The sequence below is a fragment of the Squalius cephalus genome (genome assembly GCF_949319135.1).
Source record: "Squalius cephalus genome assembly, chromosome: 25".
In the NCBI taxonomy this organism is placed as follows: domain Eukaryota; kingdom Metazoa; phylum Chordata; class Actinopteri; order Cypriniformes; family Leuciscidae; genus Squalius; species Squalius cephalus.
Genome location: NC_137146.1, coordinates 30,119,477 through 30,135,863, shown reverse-complemented (window position 1 = coordinate 30,135,863; position 16,387 = coordinate 30,119,477). Strand labels below are relative to the sequence as shown.

The 16,387-nt window shown below is 39.2% G+C and overlaps 1 long non-coding RNA gene across 1 annotated transcript; it reads left to right on the top strand.

The window, feature by feature from the left end:
- Positions 1 to 2,186: 2,186 nt before the first annotated feature.
- On the top strand, positions 2,187 to 8,361 carry LOC307153619. The gene is made up of 4 exons (XR_013820180.1): positions 2,187 to 2,237; positions 2,512 to 2,584; positions 8,129 to 8,198; positions 8,298 to 8,361. It is a non-coding gene; the product is annotated as an uncharacterized lncRNA (long non-coding RNA).
- Positions 8,362 to 16,387: the final 8,026 nt, after the last annotated feature.

Here is a 16,387-nt window from a genome sequence, read left to right as displayed (position 1 = left end):
AGACACCACAACGTGTAAATACAGGATCTTTTACTGATATATGCATTCATTAATGATTGTTAATGTTAGAAAAATCTAATTGTTCATTTCATGTTAACTAAAACATTACTGTCCACTTTCATGCCAATTCACCTCTTCTTGCCCATGATTTGATATGGCAAAACAACCAATATTGTGTTCATGAAATTTAAAAAAATAACACTTTTATGCTCTGTGTAAAACAGAGCATTCGTGTGTGTATGAATGAAATTATACTGTATGGAATTGAGCTACAAAAGTCAAAGAACATCAGCTAAAGAGAAAAGAGAGAAGAGAAAGAAGAGAACAGAAGAGAAGAAAAGAGAGAGAAGAGAAGACATTAGAAGAGAAGAGAGAGAAGATAATAGAAGAGAAGAGAGAGAAGATAATAGAAGAGAAGATAACAGAAGAGAACTGACGCCCCCTGCTGGAGTACAGTCAACAGTACATCCATCTATACATCTATATATCTATCTATCTATCTATCTATCTATCTGTCAGTTTTACATCATTTGTCAGTCTCCTCTCTAGCCTGAAACTCTTAAACACCATTGTCCTTTTGCAGTGGGTGTAAGGCTGGCGTAAAGCTGGTGTAAGGCTGGCGTAAAGCTGGTGTAAAGCTGACGTAAAGCTGGTGTAAAGCTGGTGTAAAGCTGGCGTAAAGCTGGTGTAAGGCTGGCGTAAAGCTGGTGTAAGGCTGGCGTAAAGCTGGTGTAAAGCTGACGTAAAGCTGGTGTAAAGCTGGTGTAAAGCTGGCGTAAAGCTGGCGTAAAGCTGGTGTTAATGGTGTAAAGCTGGTGTAAATGGTGTAAAGCTGGTGTAAAGCTGGCGTAAAGCTGGTGTAAAGCTGGTGTTAATGGTGTAAAGCTGGTGTAAAGTTGGTGTAAAGTTGGTGTAAAGCTGGTGTTAATGGTGTAAAGCTGGTGTAAAGTTGGTGTAAAGTTGGTGTAAATGGCGTAAAGGTGGTGTAAATGGCGTAAAGGTGGCGTAAAGCTGGTGTAAAGCTGGTATAAAGCTGGTGTAAAGCTGGTATAAAGCTGGTATAAAGCTGGTGTAAAGCTGGCGTAAAGCTGGTGTAAAGCTGGTATAAAGCTGGTGTAAAGCTGGTGTAAAGCTGGTGTAAAGCTGGCGTAAAGCTGGTGTAAAGCTGGTGTAAAGCTGGTGTAAAGCTGGCGTAAAGCTGGTGTAAAGCTGGTGTTAATGGTGTAAAGCTGGTGTAAAGTTGGTGTAAAGTTGGTGTAAATGGCGTAAAGGTGGTGTAAATGGCGTAAAGGTGGCGTAAAGCTGGTGTAAAGCTGGTATAAAGCTGGTGTAATACTGGCGTAAAGCTGGCGTAAAGCTGGTGTAAATGACGTAAAGCTGGTGTAAAGCTGGCATAAAGCTGGCATAAAGCTGGCATAAAGCTGGCGTAAAGCTGGTATAAAGCTGGTGTAAAGCTGGCGTAAAGCTGGCGTAAAGCTGGCATAAAGCTGGTGTAAAGCTGGTGTAAAGCTGGTGTAAAGCTGGCGTAAAGCTGGTGTAAAGCTGGTGTAAAGCTGGCATAAAGCTGGCGTAAAGCTGGTATAAAGCTGGTGTAAAGATGGTGTAAAGCTGGCATAAAGCTGGCGTAAAGCTGGTATAAAGCTGGTGTAAAGCTGGCGTAAAGCTGGTGTAAAGCTGGCATAAAGCTGGCGTAAAGCTGGTATAAAGCTGGTGTAAAGCTGGCGTAAAGCTGGCATAAAGCTGGCGTAAAGCTGGCGTAAAGCTGGTGTAAAGCTGGTGTAAAGCTGGCATAAAGCTGGCGTAAAGCTGGTGTAAAGCTGGCGTAAAGCTGGTGTAAATGGTGTAAAGCTGGTGTAAAGCTGGTGTAATACTGGCGTAAAGCTGGCGTAAAGTTGGTGTAAATGGCGTAAAGGTGCACTGTAAAAAATTGCTCTAGTTTTTACAGCGAAATTCTACAGAAAATTATTGTTTTCTAATTCTACAAGTTATTACTGTAATTTGCAATGCATTATGGGTCAAAAAGAGTATTACAGTTGTTAACAGTAAACTTCCCTATCAACTGTAAATTAATTTACAGGTATGAAGTGTTGTCACTGTAGCTCATATGTTTTTACAACAATTTACTGTGATGTGGCATTATGGGATTGCGCGCGCTGCATTCAGGTTTGAAAACTGAAGAGCAAAGCAGCAGCAGCAAGAACAGCAGAAGATAAAAGTCAATATTCAATCAATTTTTGGTAAGTTCTCTTAAATTTACATTCATAAAGATGAAAATCGAATGTATAATGCCTACCTTTAATGACGTTTAAGCGATTCATATATTTTGAACAGAATTAATCATTTTAATTTTAATAAATTTAGGCCTATGTCAGATGTAGTGAATTGTATTGACTTGTAGTTAACAACTGCGTGTTTCAGGATATTTACTTTGTTGTAAACGTACTTGATTCCAATGACATTACGTTTATTTAGTAAAGAATTGTGACGTTGACTTTAAATTTCTTGTTTCAGGCGAGACGAGAATCGTGAAAGGGCGCGCGCGCCATCTGCTTTCAGGTGGTGAGAGACGAACCTGATCTAAAAGGTAAAAACATCGCATGTCATGCTAATATGGACGAATGCAGCAGTTTGTGCAGTTTCTTGCAGTTTTCTTCGCTTTTGCGATTGAGAGAGTAATTGTAGAGCATTTGCAGTTTGGCAGACACGACATATTGACTGAAGTGCACTGGTGAGACAAAACTACATACGTTAAGTTACGTATAAATTGCTTTGCTGACGAAAAACATTAGAATATATGATATTAACATCGTTGGATGCTGTGATTTTCTAATTTATTTCACCAGTTTGGATTTTTTTTTATTGAGAGCATGTAAAACCAGTGTTAACAAAAGCCTGCTGCGTCATAAATTGAACGTAACGAACAATGTCAAGGAATGCATCCGTCGAAATTGGCAAAAGATTTTATATTTCAATTTATTTCACTTGTGTTCAAAGTTCCCATAATGTGCAGATTGATTTGCTGACGAAAAACATTAGTATATTTTAAAATCGTTCGATGCTGCGATTTTCTCATTTATTTCACCAGTTTTTTTTTTATTTTTTTTTTTTTATCGAGAGCATGTAAAACCAGTGTTAACAAAAGCCTGCTGCGTCATAACTAAATTGAACGTAACGTAATTTGCAGCTAACAATGATGAAGGAATGCATCCGTCGAAATTGGCAAAAGATTTTATATTTTAATTTATTTCACTTGTGTTCAAAGTTCCCATAATGTGCAGATTGCTTTGCTGACGAAAAATATTAGAATATATGATTTTAAAATCGTTGGATGCTGCGATTTTCTCATTTATTTCACCAGTTTGGATTTTTTTGAGAGCGTGTCTAACCAGTGTTTAACAAATGCCTGCTGCGTCATAACTAAATTGAACGTAATTTGCAGTGAACAATGTTGAAGGAATGCATCCGTCGAAATTGGCAAACGATTTAATATTTTAATTTATTTCACTTTGTGTTCAAAGTTCCCATAATTATCGTTTTCTCAATTTAACTTGAACCTAAATCTAAATGAGAAATGTATCACTGTAAACTGTGTCAACACGAGAGCAATACTATTGTGGGTTTTACTAAGCATATGAAAGTACACCGCAATGTTCCAAACTGTTCTTTCACCTGTGGTGTACCTGACTGTTCCCGTGCATTTACAAAATTTGCAGCATTCAAGTCTCATCTGTATAGAGGCCATAGGGGTTATCAGAAGTCTCGTAGAGGTGTCAGATCTGACCAAACAGACACAACTCTAATTTGCCAGATTGGATATTGTCATTTCACATGTACATGTCTGAGGGATTTAATTAAGCATTTAAAAAGCCATATTGATGAGGGCAGAGAAATAAAATGTCCTTATAAGAGTTGTGAGAGAACATTTAGTGTAAAATCCACATTTGCATCTCATATATCAAGAACACACAAGAACAGTCCACCTGAGCTTCTACATGAAGAAGTTTTTGCAAACCCACCACAAACTGTGTGTCAGCCCTGTACATCTCTAGATGAGAGTGAGGGGCCTGAGCCATGTGAGGTCTTTGAAAGTGTAGATGAAAATTTTTTCTGAAGAATTTGACTTTGTTTTATTTGAAACTGCAAGCAAAGCTTCTTTTACCTTCATCTGTAATTCAGACCATCATTGAGGAAGTCCAAGAAATTCATGATCTGGCCCAGACAAATGTCTACTCAAATCTTAAGGACAGATTGTCAGAACTTGGGGTGTCTAGCGATGCAATAATTCATGTAATTGAAGACCTCAAAAAGAATGACATACTTAAAGCTGGCAATTCTATCTTGCGTACAGATCACTGCCGCAAGACAGTCTTTAAAAATGATTTCAATTATATTGAGCCAACGCCTGTGTATTTAGGTACTAATGACTCTGGGAAAGAATGCTTTGCCCAGTACGTGCCTATAAAGGAAACTCTTAATGCACTTTTTGAATCGGATGATTTCAAAAAGCAATATGAACTATCTCATTCTCGACTACCAAACAAAGATGTGTTTGAGGACATTTGGGATGGACATAATATTGCCAATAGTGCCTTATTTAAAACAGACAAATCATCGATGGCCTTGGTTCTTTATCAAGATGCTTTCGAGGTTGTAAATCCTTTAGGATAAGGTCGTAAAAAACACAAGATTTTGGCTGTATATTTGACACTTGGTGACATTTTACCATACAACAGGTCCAATATTGATCAGATGCAGCTTGTTCTTCTCTGCAGGGAACAAGATTGTAAGCATTTTGGACAGGATATTGTTTTTAATCAATTGATTAAAGACCTAAAAGACCTAGAGGAGTGTGGCATTGCATTGAATGATGGTAAGGTTATTAAAGGGACTCTGTGTGCAATAGCAGGAGACAATCTGGGGTCACACAGTATCGGTGGGTTCCTGGAGAACTTTAGCAGGAGTACTTTTTTTTGTAGATTTTGTGACATAGACAGACAAACATTTGTGTGTAGTCCACTGTCAACTGGTTCAAAAAGAACAAAGCTGTCATATCAGCAGCACATTGAAGATTTAAGAGAAAGCAACAGAGAATCGGTGTGTGGAATAAAATGTGACTGTATTCAACCAGCTGCTTTACTTTCATGTCAGCCAGCCTGGTCTCCCACCATGTCTAGGTCATGACCTTTTTGAGGGTGTTGTTTCCTTTGACTTGGCATTATGCCTCAACCACCTGGTAAACAAAGAGAAGCATTTCACTTATGAAGAACTGAATAGAAGCACAAGTCAGTTTACTTACCTTGGAAATGAAGCAAATGACAAAAGTGGGCATGCAGTCCAAAACTGGTGCCTGTTGAGAGTCCTCCCTTTGTTGGTTGGAGACAGGATAAAAAACCCAACTGAAAATAATGTATGGAAGTTGATTTTGCTCCTAAGAGAAATAGTTGTGCATGTGTGTTCACCAGCGATTACTCCTGATCAGGTTGCTTATTTGGGTGTATACATCCAATCGAGAGTGGAGTTATTTCCAGAGTGTCCCCTTAAACCAAAACACCACTATCTTTGTCACTATCCAGAGCTTATAATCCAATTTGGACCTCTGATCCGTCTTTGGACTCTGAGATTTGAAAGTAAGCACACTTACTTCAAACAGTGTGCAAGAAAATTGCACAACTTTAAAAACCTGTGTGCTACTTTAGCAGAGAGACATCAGCTCTTACAAGCATACTTAAGTGCTGGGAATCTTTTTCCACCTGTAGTTCAGGTGGGAAGAGGAGATTCATTTTATGCTGGTGACTACAATGACAGCATTAAGACAGCAACTGTAGCATTTCATTTCACTCATGACTCCACTGTAGCTGCAAATGAAGTAATCTACAAAGGCACAAAGTACAAAAGAAACATGTATGTTGCACTAAAACAGGATGAAGAAGGTCTACACATGGGTGAGATTAAACTGGTTTTAGTTCATTGTAATGATTCAGTCTACTTTGTTGTGAGGAGGCAGCTGGCTGTGGAGCTTGTTGATATGGGTATCCATTTTCTAACAGAGACAGCTCAGTCAAACTACATGTGTGTCAAGCAAGAGAATCTTCTTGATTATTATCCATTTGTGCAGTACAAGATGAATGACTTACCAGTTATTATTTTTCATCACTCTCTCCAAGATTTGTAGAAACATGTCCGCATTAGGAGAGGATGTACGAGATGCTGTGTTGGCAGTCCTACCTGAGTTGCCAGACAAGAAACTACTGTCTCTCCTGAACAAGTTGGCAAGCATAGGAGTTGAGTCCAAATCTGACCTCCAGCTCATTAAAGAACAGGATCTCCCTGATCACATCACACCAATACAGTGTTGTCGGCTCCTCAATGCGTGGAATGTAGAAGGTATGTCATGGTCATCTTCCTGATCATTACTACAAAAGTTCTTGACACCTCAGAACACACACACACACACACACACACAAAAAAAAAAAAATTCCCCTCACTTGATAAAACTTCCTTGATTATGCTGGATTCATATGAATTATCTTCATGCTGCCATTATGTCCTTTTTGTAGACTGAGAGTTTAGGACCTTAAAGGGAAAGTTCACAAAAATGAAAATTCTGTCGTCATCTACTCCCTCTCATGTTGTTCCAAACCTGTATGAGTTTCTTTCTTCTGTTGAACACAAAATAAGATATTTTAAAGAATGTTGGTAACCAGACAGTTGACAGTAGCCATTAACTTGACTATGCAAATCAAAGGCTACTGGCAACTGTTTGATTACCAATTTTTTTTTAAATAATTTTTTTTGTGTTCAACAGAAGAAAGAAACTCATACACGATTGTAACACGATGGTGAGTAAATTATGACATAATTTAAATTTTTTGGGTGATAAATGAATGACCCTGCTGACTTGCATTGTATGGATAGAAGCATCACAATTACTAAATTGCTAATTACTTAAGTGATAATTTTGTGTGGCTATTTTTTTTTTATTTCAGACCAAACAAGTTGTGTCAAAGTTACACCTCTAGAATCCACACAACTCTTTGATACCACAACGGATGACTTTTCATCATCAAATTCTACTTCATCATACACGCCAAGTGTCTCCAGCACAAACAGTTCCAGTTCAACTGTGGACTTAAGTGTATGGCCTGAAAACTTTGAAGTCCCCTGGAATAGGATGCCTATTGGTATTAAAACAGCTATTTCGCTGGGAAGACGCCCCACAGCTAAAGATCGTAAGGAAATGGTAAGAGTTGTTGTGGATGAGATGAGACTGACAGAGTTGAATCCATCAAAATCCCAGTGCTTGATTGTTACAAAAAAGATGGTTAAACAGTATCCACAAAGCTTTGCTGATGTTCTGAAAGACGGCACAAGAATAGGTACTGGCTATGGATCCCTTTTGACTCACATAAAAACTAGAGTGGAGCATGTTAATCGTGGCTGCACGTTGTCAAGACGCAGGAAACCGAAAAAGACCTCAAATTCACCAGCAGAAGACATTGCCCCAGGACCTGCAGACCAGTATGGTTGTGTGAGATGGCAGTCTGAGTGTCCTCTAGAAGAATCTGAGGAGAGTCTCCAAGAAAAACAATAAGAGATGAAAGACCTCTTCAGTTCAGAGGGGCCAGCTGGGGTAGAGAGAGGACATCTCAGTCAGTTAATGAAGGCAACATACTACCTACAACGGAAATCCATCAATGGCTCCCCTCCACCATCGATTGCTGAATTGAAAAACGACTGGCCGTATCTTTTCACGCCCCAAAGAATTGTACAACCACTTTAAAGTTCTTACAAACATAACCATTCTAGAGAAACTTGAGAAGTCTATGGAAGAAAAGGGGAAGATGATACTTCAGTTCTTCCGACAAATGCCATCAGGGACTAATGCAGAAGAAGTGCAGCGCATACTTATGAAGTATGATGACATTGGAGTATCCTGTTTAATTCCATGTGTCGTCCTTCTGCTTCTGTCATACTTCAAAGAAAAACCTGAAGCACTCATTCTTCAGACTGATGTAAGTCACATACAGTGCTTTTTTTTATTATAAAATTTTGTTGTGGGGTTGTATTTTGTTCTCATATACTGTGTGTAATCACGTTTACTTTTTCCCCCATTTTTTATTTCTTGTAGGTGTTGGCAACAGCGGCTAATGTGGAAAAAAATTCAACACTTCCAGACTCTCCGAGACTGATTGTCTTAGGTAATGTACAATGTTCCAAAATCTTTAAATTATTAAATGAACTTTGCCCATTGTATTTTAGCTTGTATTTTTTATGTTGTTTAAATTAATTTATTTTAGGTGAAATTCTCACTGCAACCCAGTGGATGCTGAGTATTGAGGGTCAAGTGGTTGTGAATCCACACCCAAACTTTGTGGCTGGATTTGCTGCATTGTTTGCATCATACTACAACTTCAATCTGGTGTACCAGCACGAGGCATCCTGCACACTTGAATTTGTTCAAAGGTAACAATTTACTTAAATATAAATGTGTATACGTTAACACTACTTAAAGAAATAGGTCATCCAAAATGTTTCATTATGTAATTTACTTATCTTCATGTTGTTCCAAACCTGTGTGAGTTTCTTTCTTCTGTTGAACACAAAATAAGATATTTTGAAGAATGTTGGTAACCAGACAGTTGATTGTAGTCATTGACTTCCATAGTATTTTTATATTTTTCCCACTATGGAAGTTGATGGCTACAATCCACTGTCTGGTTACCAACATTCTTCAAAATATCTTATTTTGTGTTCAACAGAAGAAAGAAACTCACACAGGTTTGGAAAAACATAAGGGTGAGTAAATGATGACAGAATTTTCATTTTTGGGTGAACTATCCTTTAAATGTTTTGAAATGTAATATATTGGTTTTAGAAGTTCAATTAACAGCATTTGTTAATACTTGTGTACACAAGTAACTGGAGTGTGTTACTGGAGTCACGTTTGTTTTGGTACCAAAATGCCATTCTGTTGAGTGTAAAGGGATAGCTTACCCAAAAATTCCATCATAATATACGTTCCAAACCTGTATGAGTTTCTTTCTTCTGTTGAACACTTAAAAATATATTTTAAAGAGACTTTCTATAGTAGGAAAAAATATAATTCATTATTTCAAAAGAAGAAAGAAACTCATACAGGTTTGGAACAACATAAAGTTGAATTAATGATTTTTTTATTTTTGGGTGAATTGTCCCTTTAACTTTTATTGAACCCAGAATATTGCTTTAAAGTCTCAAGAGTTTCAAGATATTTGGGTACTGTGATTTTGATAATATTTTCTGAAAGTTGAAAAACTTGAAAAACCAGTGAATGTCTTGCAGTATTGTCTTTGCAAATTAAATATTTTTCTTACAACAGCTTTGACTTTGATTAATTTTTTTAAAAAATGTTTATTTGAATGCATTTACATCAATATAATGGTAAATTATAGAGCACTGTCTACTGTTAAAATAATTATTTACAGCATTTTGAAAGTAAAAATGGTTACAGCAACATTCTGGCTTTTGGGGCATTTACAGGATTTTATTGGCAACTTTAGTTGCCAGGTAAATTCTGTAATTTATGGTAATTACAAAAAATTACTGTAATGTATAATACAAGATGGATTTTATTATCCTGTAAAAAAGCAATAATATACTGTATTCCACAAACAAAAATTTACTGTAAATTGCTTAACAGTATAATACTGTGATCCATTTTACAGCAACTAAAAGCTATTTTATAGGATTTTATTGGCAACTTTTTTGCCAGTAAATTCCTGTAAATTCTACAGTATTTTTTTTACAGTGTGGCGTAAAGCTGGTGTAAAGCTGGTATAAAGCTGGTGTAATACTGGCGTAAAGCTGGCGTAAAGCTGAGGTAAATGACGTAAAGCTGGTGTAAACCTGGTGTAAAGCTGGCATAAAGCTGGCATAAAGCTGGCATAAAGCTGGTGTTAATGGTGTAAAGCTGGTGTAAAGCTGGTATAAAGCTGGTGTAAAGCTGGCGTAAAGCTGGCATAAAGCTGGCGTAAAGCTGGTGTAAAGCTGGCGTAAAGCTGGTGTAAATGGTGTAAAGCTGGTGTAAAGCTGGTGTAAAGTTGGTGTAAATGGCGTAAAGGTGGCGTAAAGCTGGTGTAAAGCTGGTATAAAGCTGGTGTAATACTGGCATGAAGCTGGTGTAAAGCTGGCGTAAAGCTGGCATAAAGCTGGTGTTAATGGTGTAAAGCTGGTGTAAAGCTGGTGTAAAGCTGGCGTAAAGCTGGCATAAAGCTGGTGTTAATGGTGTAAAGCTGGTGTAAATGGCGTAAATGAGCGCCTACGCGGGCGATTGGAATCATACCAATGTAAACATACCCACGGAGATAACAAGAACTTTCAATGACAAGGAACACAAGAGAAAACGAGGGAAGAGGGGAGGAGTGCACCAAAGACTCAGGAAGAGGAAAACAAAAGTTCCACTTCCAACTATCATTCTCTCAAACGTCCAATCAATAAAAAGAAAAGACGAGTTGCGAGCAAACACTCGTTATCTGCATGAATATAGGGAAGCCTGTGTTTTAGCCTTCTCTGAAACTTGGCTTAATGATACCATGCCAGACTTCGAAGTTTGTCCTGACGGATTTAGTATAGTACGCTTGGACCGATGCAGCAAGGCTACAGGCAAGGAACCATGATTTGCGTGACAAATGACAAACCATTTGCGTCAGATGGTGCAAAACAACTGTGGTAAGAAAAAAGATCTGCACTTCTGATATTGAACTTTTATCAGTTTCTATGCGCCCCTCGTATATGCCCCGTGAATTCCCACAAATATTTCTGACTGTTGTCTATATACATCCAAGAGCAGACATAAACAAGGCAGCAGACATTATTTTTAATATCACCCAAGAATTGGATGAAATTTCACTAGATGCACCCAAATTTATAATGGGGGACTTTAATAACTGTACCCTCAAAACACTCTGTCTACCTATTCGCAGTGTGTCACCTGTCCAACACGAAAACATAAAATCATCGACTTATGCTACGGCTCCATCCCCAAGGCATACTCATCCAGTGCCAGGGCCCCCCAAGGTGGCTCAGATCACAACACAGTCCTTCTAAGACCCACTTATAACAGGTTTTGAAAAGGGTTAAGCCTGTGGAAAAGCAGATCCAGGTGTGGGACGAGGACAGTGTAGAGATGTTGAAAGGATGACTCTTCAGCTGATTTGTACGAACAGATAGAGGCTATCTCGCGCTACATAGACTTTTGTGTGAGTGCTGTCATTCCAACTAAGACCATCAAGGTGTACCCAAAGAATAAACCATGGGTGACGAAAGAACTAAAGGACATACTAAATGAGATAAAGAGAGTCTTCACTTCAGGAAGCTTACAGAACAGAAAAGATATGCAAAGGAAGTTCAATAAGGAGATCGATAAGGCCAGGTGTCAGTACAAGGACAAGGTACAGAGTACCTGCGGGAAATTCAAGGGCTGCATGGACTGGTATAAAGTTGATGGCCAACGCTCCCTTTAAGACAGGGAAAACAATTGACTTTATGGATGACACAGCATCCTTTGCTCTGGCCAACAACTTAAATGAACATTTTACTCGCTTTGAAAAAAATGACAGTGATAATGTCTCTGCCTGGCAACAGATTGTGATGGACGATGCTGGGATGGAGAGGAGATCATCAAGGAGGAGGTGGTCCAGTGAGAGTTTGAGAGGACTAACGTACGGAAAAGCCCGGGGCCGGATAACATCGGAGGAATTTTCTGTTCCCTCTTCCAACGCTCAATGAACACCCAGGTGGATCCACTGCTCTTGAAAACAGCAGTTGTGATCCCCCTCCCAAAGTCTCCCATCCATCCTCATCCAAGGATTATAGGCCCATCACCCTCACCTCTCTTTTAGTTAAATCACTTGAGCGGATCATTAAAACACACATCATGAACTCCTGTGGACATGCCCTTGATCCTCTACAATTTGCCTACAGATTTGGGAGGAGGACAGACGATGCCATTGTAGTGCTTTTAAATGATCTGTATACACACCTGGAGGGTTGTAAAACACATGCTCGCATTTTATTTGCAGACTTTTCATCAGCATTCAATACAATACACCCACAAATTTTAGCAAACAGACTAAGAGTCAACTTCCAGCTAAACTCAACACTGATTAAATGGATCTTGGACTTCCTGAGTGGGCGGCCACAAAGAGTAAGGGTGGGGAACACATTATCTGGGGTCCGCTTCACTTCAACTGGGAATCTATACTAAACTATACTCGCAGAAGTTACCCTGGACGTCATATTATTAAATTTGCAGATGATACTGCTGTGATTATTTTACTGGAGCGAGATGAAACTGAACATGGTCCAGTGTTGCATGAATTTGCTGACTGGTGTGAAGCCTCCCAGTTGCATTTGAATACGCCTAAGACCAAAGAGTTGGTCTTTGATTTTCGACACGGGGCTTTTAGACTCCGACTCTGATAAATATTATTAATTATTTAATTTACTTAATTATTTTAACTTTTATTGAGAGTATTCTCTCCTACTGTATTGTATGCTGGTATGGACATTCAAAAATTGGGGAAGATTGTCGGCCTGGTTGACACAAACCCTTCTCAGACGTAACTGAGAGTGGGTCTGGGGAAACTTCATTCACAGCCCATTTCCAAAGGGGCGTCACCAACGGACGTCGCTCAAATGCCTCAAGGCCAAGCGGCAGCCTCCCTGTCTCTCTCTCTTGAAACCAACACGGAAGTGAATTAAACGGCCATTCATCAACTGGCCGCTTGAGGCTGGCTGCAAAAGTGAGTCAAATCTGCATCTCCCCCATGTTGAAATGCCCAACTTTACAGCAGAAAAACACATGTTCACAGCCTGGAGCAAAAAGTGGCTTTGGTCTATACAGGTGCTGGTCATAAAATTAGAATATCATCAAAAAGTTGATTTATTTCAAAGAATTCAACTTAACAGGTGAAACTAATATATTATATAGACTCATTACATGCAAAGTGAGATATTTCAAGCCTTTATTTGTTATAATTTTGATGATTATGGCTTACAGCTTATGAAACCCACAAAATCAAAATCCCAGAAAATTAGAATATTACATGAAATCACACAGTAATTACACAGTGATACCATGGTCATTGAACCAGGTTTTGGTTCTTTTGGCAGTGTGGGCCGGTGCAAATCCTGCTGGAGAATGAAGGAAGCATCTCCATAAAGCTTGTCTGCTGAAGGAAGCATGAAGTGCTCTGGACATGTCCTGGTAGACGGCTGCGTTGAGTGGACAGCACAGTGGACCAACACCAGCCGATGACATGGCTCCCCAAACCAACACAGACTGTGGAAACTTCACACTGGACTTCAAGCATCTTGGATTGTGTGCCTCTCCATTCTTCCTCCAGACTCTGGGACCTTGGTTTCCAAATGAGATGCGACATTTGCTCTCATCAGAAAAGAGGACTTTGGTCCACTGTGCTTTATTAAATCCAGAGTCAACGCAGCCGTCCACCAGGACATGTTCAGAGCACTTCATGCTTCCTTCAGCAGACAAGCTTTATGGAGATGCTGACTTCATTCTCCAGCAGGATTTGCACCGGCCCACACTGCCAAAATAACCAAAACCTGCTTCAATGACTATGGTGTTACTGTGTAATTACTGTGTGATTTCATGTAATATTCTAATTTTCTGGGATTTTGATTTCGTGGGTTTCATAAGCTGTAAGCCATAATCATCACAATTATAACAAATAAAGGCTTGAAATATCTCACTTTGCATGTAATGAGTCTATATAATATATTAGTTTCACCTGTTAAGTTGAAGTCTTGAAATAAATCAACTTTTTGATGATATTCTAATTTTATGACCAGCACCTGTAAAGCTAATTTAGCACTTCATGACGACTGTGGGGGGGGGGGGGGGGGGGATTTTTTTATAACTCATCCGTTTACATTATATTAAGCCTTAAATTTCTGCATAGTTAAGGGTGTCCACTTTTGAGTGACAGGTGGATTCCCGCTGCTGTGGTCATTAGTCATCATTAGCCGTCTGTCTGCTGTCTGTTAGCCGTCACGTTACCTCAGCTCATTGTCTGACTGTAAAAATAAATAAATCCGGGAGTGACGCGCTGCCAAGATGGCGACGGTCGGCCACACCCACTTTAGGCTTCAAAAACGGTCTTCAGAAACCTACGGGTGACGTCACGGACACTACGTCCATATTTTTTTACAGTCTATGCTATAGGCGCAATTGGATAGAGCTAAAACCAATCAGAGCGATCGTCATCGTGTAAAGTCCGGCTCAACGTTTGTGATTGGTGCCAAAATTTGGAAAGATTGGAAATGGGCTTGAATGGGCTCTTGGCCAGACTGACTTGCAGAGCAAATCTAAATTTGCCGGAAGTTCGTCTGGGTTTTCCTAGGCTAGAAGATTGTTAAAACCTGTGGAAAAATCATTGGTAACCAACAGGTAGACCTGTACCAACTATATCTGACGAGATTGGCACAGAAGGCCGACGAGGTTTGCATGGATACAGCCCATCCACTCTCAGTGGAGTTCAAGCCTCTCCCTTCGGGTCGCAGATGTAGATCCCTAAGGTGAGAACCAACCGAGCAAAAAACTCATTCATTCCCATGGCAATAACCCAGTCAAATAAGGTGTGGGGAGGGGTGTGACTGGAGAATATATGTGAAGTAATGTGAAGTAGTTTTATTTATTTATTTATGACATTGTGCATGTGGATAATGTTTGTGTTGTGGATTATGTGACAATATGCCTGTACTGTACAACAAACTGCCTCTCGGGGACATTAAAGTTGTCTAAGTCTAAGCTGGCGTGAAGCTGTCTACACCTGCACTAGTGCTCCTATAATGACTGATTTTTATATTCATCTCCCCTGGATCTCACTGTTAAATCCCTTTTTTTGACAGAATATGCTCTTCTCCAGAAAGCATCTGAACACAGTCTGCATGAATAAACAGATCACTGCCACAGCACACAATAAACCAGCAGCAATAATGAAGAAATATCAAAAATCCAGGCAACACGTTCCCTTAGTCTTAACTTAATACAGTTAATACTCATTTAGCTGACTTAATTTGTTCACTAAATGCAAAAGTCTCGATCAGCAAACTAAACATTTCTTGTTCAACACATTTTTAAAACTGCAAGGAAAATATATTGCCTGAAACAACATTATAGATGCACAGAAACCTCAACAATGATGACAAACATCAGTAAGGAAAAATAAAAGCTCTTAAAATGACCACACACACACACACACACACACACACACACACACACACGCACACATACACACACGCACACGCTCACGCACACACACACACACACACACACACACACACACACACACACACACACACACACTCAGCAATACAATGTCAACAACAATATTCACATGTTCTACTCATGCTGTAAATGCTGGGATCTCCAGCCCTGGAAAAATCAGCAACAATCTCCAACAAGAAACTGTTCAAACTAAATATTGGCTTATTTGAGGCAACATCTGGAGAATATTGTGCTGTAATTTATTTTTATATAGATTCACATTCAAGATGCTGGATAAAATGAAATGTGAAAAGTGCATTGTAATACTCTCTGGATTACCTTTGAGAGAATATTGTTTACAGCATGAAATATAATTTTAATTTCTACAGCAAGTGTAAGTGCGCCACCTAGAGGACAGAGAAGAGTGTTGCCGTTCCCAGAGGCACGTTCAGCAGCTGTGTGTGAGTGAGTGAGTGAGTGTGTGTGTGTGTGTGTGTGTGTGTGTGTGTGCGTGTGTGAGTGAGTGAGTGTGTGTGTGTGTGTGTGTGTGTGTGTGTGTGTGTGTGTGTGTGTGTGTGTGTGCGTGCGTGTGTGTCACTCTCACAATAACAGATAATAATGAGCTGTTTACTTCACCTGCACTCCTCTTGACTCTGTGACACCATAGCCTGATTCAGCCGCATAACAACCATTAATCAAACTAGCGACAGTAAAGCTCTTAATCCAGTATCAACTGTAAAATGTTATCAGTGACAGATATCAGCCAGAAACGACCACAGGTTTCCTAACACACACACTGACACACACACACTGCACATAATCTGCACTAACTGATGGAGAAGAGCGCCACCCAGTGGCCACATCATTTTATAATGAAACACTCATTATTTCATGATACACCATTCCAAACCTGAATGACTTTATATTTATAATTTATATGAATTTACCTGACTTTACAGGATTTAAATTAAGACAAAATGAGCTTGGAAATAAGCTAAAACAACTGAAAATCACACAATTTATTATTTTAATTCACCCCTAAATTAACCCTTTCACTCATAGTGGTCACTACAGTGGACAGCTATTAAAAAAGCATTTTCTTGAATTTGCACGGGTTTT